General features: G+C 48.3%; 1 pseudogene; it reads right to left on the reverse strand.

Annotated features, from left to right (window-relative positions):
* Positions 1-8,193: 8,193 nt before the first annotated feature.
* LOC136491748 (uncharacterized) lies at positions 8,194-10,989 on the reverse strand (annotated as a pseudogene).
* Positions 10,990-14,049: the final 3,060 nt, after the last annotated feature.

The following is a 14,049-nucleotide window of genomic DNA, read 5'->3' on the forward strand; positions in this document are numbered from 1 at the left end:
GAGAGGTTACCTTGGGACCACCACGACCGTCTACTCGAGAACTCCTCCAACACCCGCCACGACGACGATGATGAAGACCGCCATGGTCACCATGAACATAAGGGCGATAACTTGAGTTCACAAATATTGCGTAGCCTTTCACCCCCCCCCCCCCCCCACAGGGAGCGGGAGCACTCAGAATTGAGTCATGGACATCATCGAGATGGTAGCTCATGCCATGGGGGACATTACGGGCACTTCAGCAACGACATCGTTGCCTCGGTGGCCCTCGGCTCCACGATGGCAACAAACTCGACTCCACCACCATGCAACGGCTGTCGCTCTAGTACATCTGCGACACTCGACGGCTTCATTCCTAGAGCCCAACAAGAGTGTCCCATGCCCCCAGATGCCTCTAGTGGGAGGACCAACTAGGAATAGGCCCCTTCGCGGGAGGGCCTCAATGCCAGGCAAGGCCCCCTGAGGCACCCACAGAGCGCGAGCCTAGTTCAGGAAGCTAGGTGTCGTGGCCGAAGCAGGGAGCACGCGGCACGCACACGTGGCTCCAGAAGGGCGCGCTCTGAACCGAAGACTCACCCCGCACGCCCGGTGTCTCCTATCTCACGCAAGCGTTGCAGATCGCCCGACCGGAAAGGAGGCGGCAACAACAACCACCAGCAATCACCGCAATCACCGAAGGTACGCTCACCTAACAAATTAGAGCTGATCGATTCAAAGCCCGCACCCCAAGTCTGCTTCAACCTTCAATCTGCACCCTCGGCCGCCTCCCTGCCTAGAATCTGCACAAGGCCAGATGTGCTTGGTTCTACGACACTATCTCTTGTGACGCCGCCTGCCTCTCCTATCCCAGCCAACAATCTTTTTGGCACCACTAATTTGCAGATGGTCACGCCCAACCCACTGTCGACACATGAACGATGACAGTTCATCCCAGGGTTCGTCTATTCTAGGCACCCCTGCACTGTAGCAGAGTCACAGACACAATATCTTACTTAGCATCCTACTGGGCTACCAACTGGAGAGGACGCAACCCCGCCCCCATCTAGCCCTGTGAGGTTCGCTTCACTAACTTTGTCCTTCATCAGCGACATCACACGTGTAGTGACCCCACCCCTGCTCTCGTTGGGCAACTAGCAGCCCATATGCCGCCGCAAGTCAAGGCAGGATCCTCCCAAGCCATCGCGGAGTAGTGCTTAGTTGGTGGCCATTGCCTAGCCACGCGACAATGCCACCTGCCGGGCATGCCAGGTGCTCATGAAGAAGCTTGGCATTTCCCAAGATGCCAACATGCCGCCTGAGGAAAACCTACAACACTGCATCAGCCTCTTCAAAGGACCCCTCTGTGACATAGTGGTCAAAGCCTTAGTTGCCCTCTATGGCCTCACCGATGACGCCACCCCATGCCCTATGTCGACCTAGCTAGTCCTTCACTGATCAACCTTGGGGTGAATCAGTTCTATGATGGCACAAAGCAGCTACCAAATCTTGAGCTGGAATGTATGAGGCCTTAATGACGGCGCGAGGCGTGACTCAATGAATTTAACTATTCAAGAAACAAAGTGCACCATAGCTTGTCTGCATGAAATGAAATTACAGAAAATCATCCAAGCTGTGATAGCTCGCACTCTCGGACCTAAATTCCTTAATAACTTTGCCTTCCTACCAGCCTTGCAAACAAGTGGGGGGATCCTCCTGGCTGCATCAGAGGATTATTTTTTATCTCAGTGAAGGAGCAGAAAGCACTTCTAGGCGTAGATCAGTGGGTGGTACTTAGCTTAATGGAGACTTGGTGATGTACCTTGCCCTAGGGCAGTTGTGGACATGGCGCCGCAACTGCCCTAGGGCGAGGTACATCACCAAGTCTCCATTAAGCTAAGTACCACCCACTGATCTACGCCTAGAAGTGCTTTCTGCTCCTTCAATGGTACCAGAGAAATTGGTTTACTAATTCTGTGAGACCTTCTAGGGCCTTAGTTACTGGCACTTTCATATGGGGTTGTTGTTGCTCTTCATTGCCAAGAGGCAATGCATTCTACATGCTCCTGTATCACAAGATCCTTGTTTACATTATTCATCTTCTTTGAAGATCCAACAACAGGTGTTGTATAAGTCATACAACATCAACAGGTATTGAGAAATTCATTGTTTTGAATCACTGAAGTTTGCATGCAGTCCCGCTTCTCTTCAAGTCTTAGGTCTCTTCATACCTCTACATACCATGCTCCCCCAGATCTTCTCATCTTTTCTAAAGATAGTGTATCTTCAAATATCTTATTTTGGGTTTAATCTATTAAAACCTCATATGGCACTTTAAGCACCACCTTAACATCTTTGAGGCTGACTACGCTATTTCCCTGTCGGAACTTTAAAAGGTCCAGGAATTTAGCTATTTCTCTACTTAGGGGTATCATTGTTGTAACCATTGTACTCCTCCAAGCTCTTTATCTCACTCTTAATGAAGAGTTTCTTTCTTAATTGATCTTTATCTCACTCTTAATGAAGAGTTTTTTTCTTAATTGATCTTAATATTTCCCCCCTTGAAATATGGCATAAACTTTCCTGCCATAATTTTGATAACTATTCAGAAAGCCTGTAAACGAGGAGACACTTGTAACTTACTTCATTCACATGATTGTGTCACGCAAACAAAGTTATTTCTTGATCCATTTAGGAGTACACTTACCTTAATTCACTTTAAGAACTCAACAAGGTCTTTCATTAGCAGTACTTTTGCATGTCACGCTTACATCTTTTTCTTATCCTTTAGTTAGTATTGACCATGACGATGCATTTCTATTGTGCCACGGTCAATACTAGGACAACATAAGAGCTATCCAAACTTCTCTCGCTATGCGGGATACAAAACATGTGAATCATTACAAAACTTCTCCCGCCATACAAGATTGACTAGCATAAGTACTATGCTAAACTTCTCCCATGCGGGATAAATCTATATACAAATACACATGCTTAATCCAACTCGGGTCAAATTAGACATGCATGTTACTTATTGCAACTCTTATCATAAAAACATTCACTTATACTTTATTTTCTAATTAAATCTTCTCGTTGGTTCCAATTTAATCAGAAAATTAATAAACTAACAAAAAAATTGTCCTGAACTGGCTTGACTCAAGCCTTTTCATTCACATACCCCAGCATTGCAGCCCGTTGGCATGCAGCCGAGTGATCTCATCGATTAAAAAATAAAACATACAATATGCTTCTGCATCAATTCTACATCACCGTTAGACAGAAAATAGAATTAATGCATAAAACTCATAAATTAACTTGAAATACATACAACTACTCTTCAAAATTAAATTCTTCCATTGGTTTGATTTTAATTAGAAGATGATCAACTTCATTACAGCGGAAACATGTTAATAAAATACATTCTATTAGTTTAGAAGCATTTCTTGGTCCTTATCTACTCTTTGAAAAATTGACCATGTTGGTGTAAAATTTATCAGAGATTTAAACCTCAAACTTGAACTCATTATAATATTGTCATCATCAACGTTGGTAAGAAAATGACAATACCATAATCTAACTTAAATAAAACGGACTACTCCTCTAATTTAAATTTTCCCATGGGTTCTAATTAAATTAGAGGATAAATATAATCATAATTTATTAAATACAACTGCTCTTCAAATTAAATTCTCCCGTTCGTTCGAATTTAATTAGAAGATAATAAACATTAAACTTTGCAGCGGAAACTTAAACATAATTGGTGAATTTTACCCACAGGAAAAACTCCTTAAAATAATTTCATTTGAGCCATTAATCAATTTCCAAAAATTATGCAAAAATCATTGGAAAAAAGAAAGAAAACGACTCAATCTTCTCTATTCCTTTGGCCCGACCACGGAAACGCCCTGGCCCGCTTCGTCCCGCATCTAGTCAAAACCCAGCACGCACGGCGCAAAAAACTGCAACCCAGTTGGCCCTCTTTCTATCGTCTGAGTGCTGCCGACCCATAAGAAAATGCGGCCTGGCCTGTGGCCTACTGCTCTGCTGGTCCGAGCCATGAAAACGGCTCAGCCCACTCGACACGTTTGCAAGCGTTTCTTTCTCAGGCCACAACCTAGGCTTGGGCCGCCAAAGTGACGTCCCGCCTAGGCTAATTTGTGGTCCGGTTAGCACTGGCCGTTGATCTCGATCGGACAGTCGTCCAGCAATTTCGCGCGAGCAAAAACTCTCTTGCGCCGTCTCCTCCCGTAACCCTAGGGTCACTCCTTCCTCTCAGCACCACAACCGAGCGCCTACGAGTGAGAGCTGAGCGCCGCTGGTGAGCGAACGCCGATGAGCAAGCGGAGGCGAAAGGGATGGTGGCCCGAGCTAAGGTGATGGCGCACGTGCTCCGGTCAGTCCCCCCAGTCGGCCCCTTCGGCTCTCTCGCAGCCCCGTTCGCCGGTGAGCGCGTTCACCCTAGGGTGAGCGCGTCACCATCGAGCAGCGCTGTGGGTGATCATTTCATCGGTGGTGCAACATCGAAGACCTAGAGACCTAGCGTGAGCCTGAAGGCCGACCGATCTAGGGTTACCTCGCTGATGATTTTCCCGGAGCGAATCTGATGACGGGGAGAGAAAAAGATCAGTTTCCCCACACCCTTATGCTTTCTAACTTCCCCTCTTTCTAGGGTTGGGGTTTCGGTCTTGCTACCAGTGGCGAAAGGATCACCCAGATGCCTCGACCACCTTGAACACAATCACAGCCAAGGTCACTATGAGGGCTGATGCATCAACCTAGTGAATCACCGTTGTCTACGGACCACAATTTGATGCGGACAAACTCCTCTTCCTACAAGAACTAAAAGACCTAGCAGCAGCCGACCACGAACATTGGCTCATTGTGGGAGATTTCAACCTCATTTACCAGGCCACGGATAAAAACAAGTCCAACCTCAACATGAGACTCATGGGCTCGTTCGGAGCAATGATTGATGCTTTGCACCTAAAAGAACTAAGGCTAAATGGAAGGAGATTAACATGGAGTAATGGTCAGAACAACCCAACCTTAACAAGGATTGATAGATTCTTCTGCACACCTGATTGGGAGATGTTATTCCCCTGCTGCTATCTTCACTCCCTGCCGTGCACCATGTCTTACCATACTCCTTTGCTGCTACAAGGAGAGCTGAATCGAACTCCGTCTAGTTTTTTCCGTTTTGAAAGTTTCTGGACAAACATGGAGGGCTTCCATCAAACTGTCTAGACATCCTAGAACAAACCTGTTAGCTCATCTCAGCCCCTCATGTGGCTGCACATCAAAATGGCCCGCACCGCCAAAGCCATCAAGCAATGGAAAAGAACCAAAATCGGTGATACTGCATTGCAATTGGCCATTGTCAAAGAGCTAATTCTTTGCCTAGAAACAGCTCAGGAAGATAGAGCCCTTAGCCCATATGAAAATGACCTCCTTAGGCATGTCAAAACAAGATCAATTGGTCTTGCGCTCATTGAAAAATCGAGAACGCGTCAACGCTCCCTAGTTAACCAACCTCAGTTTAGGAGATGCAAATACTAAATTCTTCTAGCTAAGGGCAAATGCAAGATCGAAGAAAAACTACATTGACTATCTTCAAAAGGGAAATGAAATTCTCTTCACCCAAGAGGACAAGGAAAAAGAGGTCACGGAGCACTTCAAGCTACATCTTGGATCGACCATAAATAGGTTGTCCGCCTTCAACTGGACTTCCTTGGGCTATCAACATCATGATCTGTCGGCCCTTGAAGCCCCGTTCACACATGAGGAGATCAAACAGACCATTGATTCAATGCCGGGCGACAAAGCACCTAGGCCGGACGGGTTCATAGGAGGATTTTTCAAGAAATGTTGGGATATTATCCGCTTTGACCTCACAGCCGCCTTCAATTAATTATACAACATGAATACCCAAAACCTTAACCTCCTAAATTCGACCAACATCATTCTCATCCCAAAAAAACCAGATGCCATCAAAGTTAGCGACTACAGCCGATTAGCTTGATTCATAGCATTGCAAAAATATTCTCCAAGTTGCTCGCTAATAGACTGGCACCGCTCCTGGATGACATCGTCTCCAACCGCCAAAGTGCATTTATCAAATGGAGGTGCATATAGGACAACTTTTTCTATGTACAAAATACGGTGAAGAGATTGCAAAAACTAAAAATCCCAGTACTTTTCATGAAGCTAGACGTCCAGAAGGCCTTCAACACTATCAATTGAAGCTACCTCCTCGAGGTTCTTCGTGCCTTGGGATTTGGGGAAAGATGGAGACAATGGATCTCAATGCTCTTCGGCACGGCGTCCTCAAGAGCCATGATAAACGGCCAGATGGGAGATTGTTTCATGCACAGGCGAGGGGTGCGGCAAGGAGAACCCCTCTCACCATGCTTTTTATTTTAGCCATTGATCCTCTATAGCATATCCTTGACATCGCTTCTACTAATGGAATCCTCACACCCCTACCGCTGGCTTCGATGAAACTTAGAACTTCACTTTATGCGGATGACGCGGCAATCTTCATCACCCCGAATCAGGATGATCTACTGGCGGTTAAAAGCATCCTAGAAACCTTTGGCAAGGCAACATGCCTAGTCACCAATTTTGACAAGAGCTCCATCCACCCCATCCGCTGTGAAGGTATAGACCTTCAGCATGTTCTTGAACCTTTCCCAGGCGCCAGTAAAGACTTCCCTTGCCGCTACCTTGGTCTACAGCTACACATGAGGGCACTACAAAAGATACATGTACAACCTCTTATAGAGAAAATCGGGGCAGCGCCTACCTGGTTTGAAAGCGCGACTTCTAAACCGCGCAGGGAGACTCACCTTAGTTACCTATCTCGACCTACCATCTAACTATCTTTCCCATTGATGTCTGGGCAAGAAAGCAGGTAGACAAGATCCGGCGCTCCTTCCTTTGGAAAGGGGATGATAATGCAAATGGTGGACATTGCCTGGTCAATTGGCCAACTGCCTGCCAACCTAAAGACCTTGGAGGACTCGGGGTGATTGATCTTGTTAAGTTCAGCTGGGCACTGCGCCTGAGATGGTTATGGCATGAATGGATAGCAGCTGACAAGCCATGGATGGACACTACCCTCCCATGTAACGAAAGAGACCACCTCCTCTTCAATGCTTCCACTATCATATCCATCGGCAACGGCAAAAGACCAAATTCTGGCACCACAGTTGGTTGGATGCGCGAGGTGCCCAAAAACTTAGCACCTCACCTCTTTGAGCTGGTAAGAATGAAAAACAAAACGATGCATCAAGAGCTAAGCCAAGATGCATGGATACCAACTTTGGGGAGGAAAATCACTACGTCGTCTCAATTGCAAGAATTCGTCTCGCTCTGGATACGCATCCATGATGTTCAGCTGCAGCCGGATATAGAAGATCAAATCACTTGGAAAATGGACCAACAGCGGGCAATACACCACTAAGTCGGCCTACCACGCTCAATTCTTTGGTTCCTACAGGAGGTACAAGGCCAAAATCATCTGGCGTGCACGAGCGGAGAACAAGTGCAAAGTGTTCGCTTGGATTCTTGTCCAAAACAAGCCGCTAACAGCAGACAATCTCGCTCTCAGGGGATGGCCTCACCAAGATAACTGCATTATCTGTAATAGCCCGCTTGAGACAGGTCTTCACCTTTGCCTAGACTACCCCTTTGCACAGTAGGTATGGTCTACAGTTGCAGCCTGGGAAAACTTCGGCAACCTCCAGCAAGCCCATCAAACTCAAGTGGACACCTTAATTGAATGATGGGAATTGACATTGCCCTCAGTCCAGAAAGAGAGGAGACGGGAGTTCAATGGAATGGCTATTCATGTCATGTGGAATTTGTGGAAGGAACGTAATCGCCGAATTTTTGACAATAATTACTCCACAACACTCCAGGTGCCCGGGCGAGCCAAAGATGATCTAGTGCAATATAGAAGGGCTTTCACAACACCTAGTAATTAGGCTCTACTGCCGGGCTAAAGCTCCCCTGTGTGCAGTTTGCCTCCACAGTTTGGATGTGTGTTTGCTTGCCCCTTTTGGCCCTAGTGCCACTCTGTATATATAACTCCTCTTTATCCCTTAATGAATGGCAGAGCTCCTGCCTTACTTAAAAAAAAAGTATCAGATTTCCCAACCAGTTATTTGTCGTATCAGGGAAATATGATATTCTTGCTGAATTTCCGTTATTCTTCTCTCATGTAACTTTGGCACTTTGTTCAGCTTCATATGCAGGCAACATATTCTCCAAGATTTTGTGGATACTAGCACTATTTTTACGGGCTCTCACTATCTCATAGTATGCATTCAGGCAAATGTCCTTGCCGATCTTGCCTTCATATTTATGGGCATCCCTCACAAACGTCTTCACCTCATCTTGTGTAAACATCTGAAACAAAATATGCTTCAGCCATTAAATGAATGCCAAGTTTCCATAAAATGGAACACATTTTAGAATTATTAAAGTTTACCACTGCATCGGATATAGTTCTTTCTGCAGGGTAACATATGATCTTCAGAGCGGTCGCGAGTTTCATCAAGTCCCAGTCTTCAGAGTCGATGCTAGACAAATCCTTGAGGTTTGCACCAGCCATCCGCAAGGGCTTAGAGTATTTCCCATCACAAAATTCACAATCAACCAAGATGCATGCCATCGTAATAATACGCGCATTAACTTGGGTACAAAAGAGCATTCTTCCATCACTCATAAAAGATAGACAAATTTTGCTGTGAGACATCGAAGAAACGTGTAATTGCTCAGTACACACCCCCGTCTCACAATCAACCAAGATGCATTCACGCTCACATCGATGTCTCACAGCAAAATTTGTCTATCTTTTATGAGTGATGGAAGAATGCTCTTTTGTACCCAAGTTAATGCGACCGCCTAGCACCTCAACCTGGCGGAGCTCGTCCGGCCCCTTGGCACGGCCCCACCCCTGGTGTGGCAACCGGCGTGGTAGCGCGCGCCCGGCTCCTCGGCGCAGCGGAGGGCTTGGCAATGCTTCTAAAGAACGCAAGCACGCAAGTTGGCCCAAGCTGCTCTCCTGCACGCAACGGCGTCCTGCTCGGAGGTGAGCGTACGCTGGACAAGCTTCGGTGTCAGGAATGAGCTGGTCACCCTGCAGCAGGCCGTAGATCCAATGGGCACGAGCGAGCCGAGCGAGCACGGACCGACGGCCAAGGAGATCCTGCGCGGCTTGGGGCGGCTCGGCCACCCAAGCCGGCGTGGCTAGGGGCTCTGACGACGACGACATCAGTGAGTAGCCGGAGGAAATGTGTTACAGAAAAAAATCCACAAAGGACCGGAGGTTAAAGACAAGGGTAGTTTGGATATTTCCACCTTCTCTTTCTTTAAAACTAAGAAATGAATAAAATAATTAGTACGGTGTCTTTTGTCAAACAACCGTGAATTTGCTGTGTCTTCTAGCAAATTCACGGTCTGGCGGTGTGTATCGGCCAATTACTTGTTTCTCTAGTGTCCCACAATAAAATTTGGCTAAAACATAAAATTTAATTTTTTTTTCTATATTGTATCTAATGCTGTAGGAACGGACAATTAAGCATTCCATGTGCACATTTCACAAACCATCAGATAATATAAATGTGTAGCACTAAATGCCCAGGATGCATAAAGCATGTAGCATTTTATGTCAACATTATGGAAGGCAATTTGTGAACTCACCATCTCTGGTTTAACATCAAAGCCATATCGATTCAGAAGCATCTTGAGTCCTTGGCTCATCGGGATGCAGTCCCCGTTTCTCAACATCATTTTTTCTTGAGGTACTAAAAAGTGCATGAGATTCTGCAAGCCCCACATCACCACCATCACAATTTCATCAACACAGGCACGGTATACCCTGAAAGAAATGGCAGCAAAATTGGAGCCAAGGTTATCCACAAACATAAGCAAACAAAAGCAAACAAAGGGAGCATTACAAACCAAGGTTCTTTCAATGATTCCTTTATATTCAGGCTTTCCAACGGCCATTTTCTGCCCAGGGCGGTACCACCTCATGATCAACTCAGCAAGCTCGAAACTAAGACCGGTATCATTAATGGCACTGGAGATGTGCTTGAACTCTCGAAATTCACACAGTAGAATGAACTGATAAAGAAATGAACAAGGACAAGAATGTTAAGGGGCGAGAATGAAAAATCCAATCAGATACTCTGTCCACAAATATATACTATGTCCAACTATCTTAGGTTTGACCAAATATATATTAAAATATATCAAGATCTACGCCACAAAATTAGTATCACCACAATGATGATCAATCATGAAATATATTTTCATGGTGTACTTAATTGAGGTCATAGATGTGAATTTTTGTATAAACTTGGTCGAGAAAGTTTGACTCAATAGAAACCTAGAAATAACTATATTTTGGGACAGAGAGAATACACACAATGTCTCAAAATCAAGAGGCAAGCAATTCTACAGGAATATTGCAATCAATGTGTCGGGTTCGTAAAGCCGGAGTCCCCAATGGACCTGCTTCCCTGCAAAACCCAGCCCGGCTGGCGGCGTAGCGACAGCACGCGCCTGGGCCGGCCCAGATACATAATGGCAGGACAAGACAATGATCTGGTCCTCGACCGAAAGGCCCGGCCGAGGTGGGACCGGAGTCTAACTCCGACCCCATTTTCCGACCTCTGCTTGCTGCTCTTTTCCCGACCGACACGGTCGGAGCCGACTGGGAACGACTGACCGGGGACGCCTGCTCGGTGTGGACCCAGGGAGCAGGTGGAGCAGATAAGATAAGGCGTTCAAATCAACCGCAATACCGAGGACCGCACCCTGCCATGCCCTACACACCTGCAGGATGGTGCCATCGGGGCATGTTAGGCGAACACGGTAGAGCCTACCAGATGCGTCAGAGCATAAATAATATTGTGGGCGCTGTCGTTTGCCATACCAGACGAACATGGTAAAGCCTGCCAGACGCGTCTGAACATAAACAATACTATGGGCGCCGATGGTCATCCCGTACCTAATGGCGTGGGCAACAAGACTAGGCAGCGTACGTATACACTCTCTCTCTTTTCTCTGACTTGTAAGGCCATCCCCTACAACTATAAAAGGGGATGAGCTCTCTCCTAAAAGATGCCCCCCCGAAGACAGGACGACTCGAGGACTCGATAGCTCAACACCTCTAGAGCGTGATAGCCACACAGTCTACACGCTCTCAACAGCTGATAAGCTCGAACACACAGAGCATACGCTCGAATACTTAGCGCATGTTTGAGCATCCGTCATTCTCGGCCACTTGGTTTAGAGTCCAACCAGGCTTCTAACACCCCATTCTCATTCTTTACTCATTGGTAACCCCACAACAAACTTCGAGCACCTGGGCTTAGGAATAAAGTCACCGACCGACTGAAACTGGACGTAGGGCCTGTTGCCTGAACCAGTATAAATCCTATGTCATTGAGTGCTAGGCCACATCCGATCACAACGCACGGCAAAACTACAAATATTTACTTGTTGGCCACATTTCGCACCGATAGTTGGCGCCGTCTGTGGGGAGGACGCCGTGTGTCCACGCTTTTGGTCATTGGATGGCCCACCTTTCCACCATCTTCGGCATGGTGGGCTCAAGCGATATGATTCGCTTCGGCTCACTGGAGTTTCCCACGCTCCCACTTGCTGGGATGTGGGTTCCTCCCTTCTTCGTGCCACTCCAGACCTTCCTCTTCGGGAGTCTAAACTTTGTCGCCGACTAGCTCGGCGTACTCCGCCTCCGCGAGGAGGTGCTTGTCCCGGCACCCACTAGAGGAGGAGCACCCTCCACCGGTCCCAGGCCACTCGACGACGTCAACATTGAGACACCCGCGCTTTGCCTCGAACCCATGCTGGCATCAAACCCGACGGTGAGTGATGTATATTTTGTTCTTTACTCACTATTTAACACCTTTCACCAACTCTCCAGAGGGGCCCTGTTGTCTCCATCGCGACCATCGTGCGACCGATTCCCCTACGTCTTCATGTCCCTCGTCGACATGTGCGCGTGGGGACTCCAAAGGATGCTGACGCCACCCCACCTCACATCCGAGTTTGTGGGGATGGCGGGCTATGCTCCTGCCTCCTTCCATGACATCGTCGATGATGAGGTTGAAAGCGATGGCTCTAGCATTGACGACGTCATGGCAATTGGCCACCCTCTATCCTAGGAGTGCGCTATGGCCGACGCCCTAGGACAGCCATTAGAGGTAGTGGAGTCTCTATAGACTCACACCCCTTCGAACCCCCATGCGTAGGCCCTGGCACATGCGCAGCAGCACGGCGAGGAGTTATGGCAAAGGCAGCAGAGCCAGCCGCCGCCTGCGTTGGAGTGCCCGACGCATCACGCTGCGCTACATGCACATAACCCGGTGAGCGACGCTCGGGGTCATCCCCGTCAGGTCCAGTGTAACATCCTGGATGGAGGGGATGACCCCTCTCAGTTTACTCAGGCTGGCCAAAACATCGCTACTCCGGCGATGCTTCTCCATGGCCTCCCCGAGCCTACCGACCCCTAGGAGCTGACGATCCACCGGAACCTCTAGGCACTGGTGGAGACCTCCGCCGTTCAACAGGCGGAGAGCTCCACATCGCGATACTAGCTTGCGGCCTCTTGCCCTACTAGGGGACTGGGGCGGCACCAGTCGAATCACTCCGTCCACTTGCCGCAGTAGTTGCTGAGCGTGGAGCAGGAAGCCACGGCTGCACCGTAGCCTGACCTGGTGCTCGCTCCACACCGACCACCTATGTGTAAATGGCTCGGGCTGAACTATGATGCTTGTAGCGTCATCAACAATCGATGCCACGCTTGATGTGATGATGATGTCGATCGAATGGTGGTGAGAGTAGGCGGCGCGAGCCCTGACCTAACCATCGAGGAGTGTGAGGACACGCACCCTAGGCATGGCGGCCGACCAAACAACCGGAGCCCCAGCCCGAATGGCCCGAGGCCATGGGCCTTTGGTTGTCGTATCTAGAAAGCACCGTTCCCACAACGCTTCATCACTAGGTACACCAGGGAGATGAACCTCGGTATATGGCTTGAAGACTTCTGGCTCGCCTGTCGAGCCAGAGGAGTGGATGATGACTACTTCATCATCTATTACCTGCCCAGCTGCATGAGAGAACATGTTCAAGAATGGCTCGAATTCCTTCCATCGGACACCATCCATGATTGGTTGGATTTCAAGAGGGTCTTCATCGGAAATTTTTAGAGGACATATATCCATCTTGGGAATTCCTAGGACCTCAAGAGCTGCCAGCAGGAGCCCAATGAGTCCCTATGGGATTACATCCATAGGTTCTCAAAGCAGTGCAACTCCCTTCCTGATGTCGTGGATGTGGACATCGTCAACGTGTTCCTCTCAAGGACAACATGCAAGTCCATGATCCACAAGCTCGGCTATGTGAAACCCCGTACCACCCACGACCTACTCAACATCACCACAAACCATGCCTCCAGCGAAGAGGCGGTTGGGGTAGTCTTCAGCGGTGATCGGGACACAGGCAAGGCCAAGCGCGATGACCAAGACGAGGGCCCATTCACACAAAAGGACAAGAATAACAAGAAGGATCGTCGCCAACCGACCAACCTAGTTTTGGTCGCCGTGGCCGACCATGCGGGCATGCAGCCTCAGCAGGGCTAGCCCAACCACTTTGACAAGCTCATGGAGAGTCCATGCACCAACCACGCCTACCCCATCAAGCACCTCTACAAGGACCGTGAGCTCCTCAAACATTTCCTGCGGCAAGCCAGCAAGCCAAAGGAAGGGAAAGGCAAGGAGGACGCTGCCAAGAAGGGGGGCGCAGTAGGTAAGGATGGAGATAGCGTCCCTGACCCCGAGAAATGCCTCATGATCTTTGGGGGATCCAATGCCATCCACTCCAAGTGCAAGCACAAGGTACGCTATAGAGAGGCATGTGCCGCCGAGTCGGCCATCCCCTCTTTCCTTAACTGGTCGAACTCCCTGATCACTTTTGATCAGAGAGACCATCCTTCCCATGTCGCCCAACTAGGTCGCTACTTGCTCATCGTTGACCCCA

This window comes from Miscanthus floridulus, chromosome 11 (assembly GCF_019320115.1).
Source record: "Miscanthus floridulus cultivar M001 chromosome 11, ASM1932011v1, whole genome shotgun sequence".
In the NCBI taxonomy this organism is placed as follows: Eukaryota; Viridiplantae; Streptophyta; class Magnoliopsida; order Poales; family Poaceae; genus Miscanthus; species Miscanthus floridulus.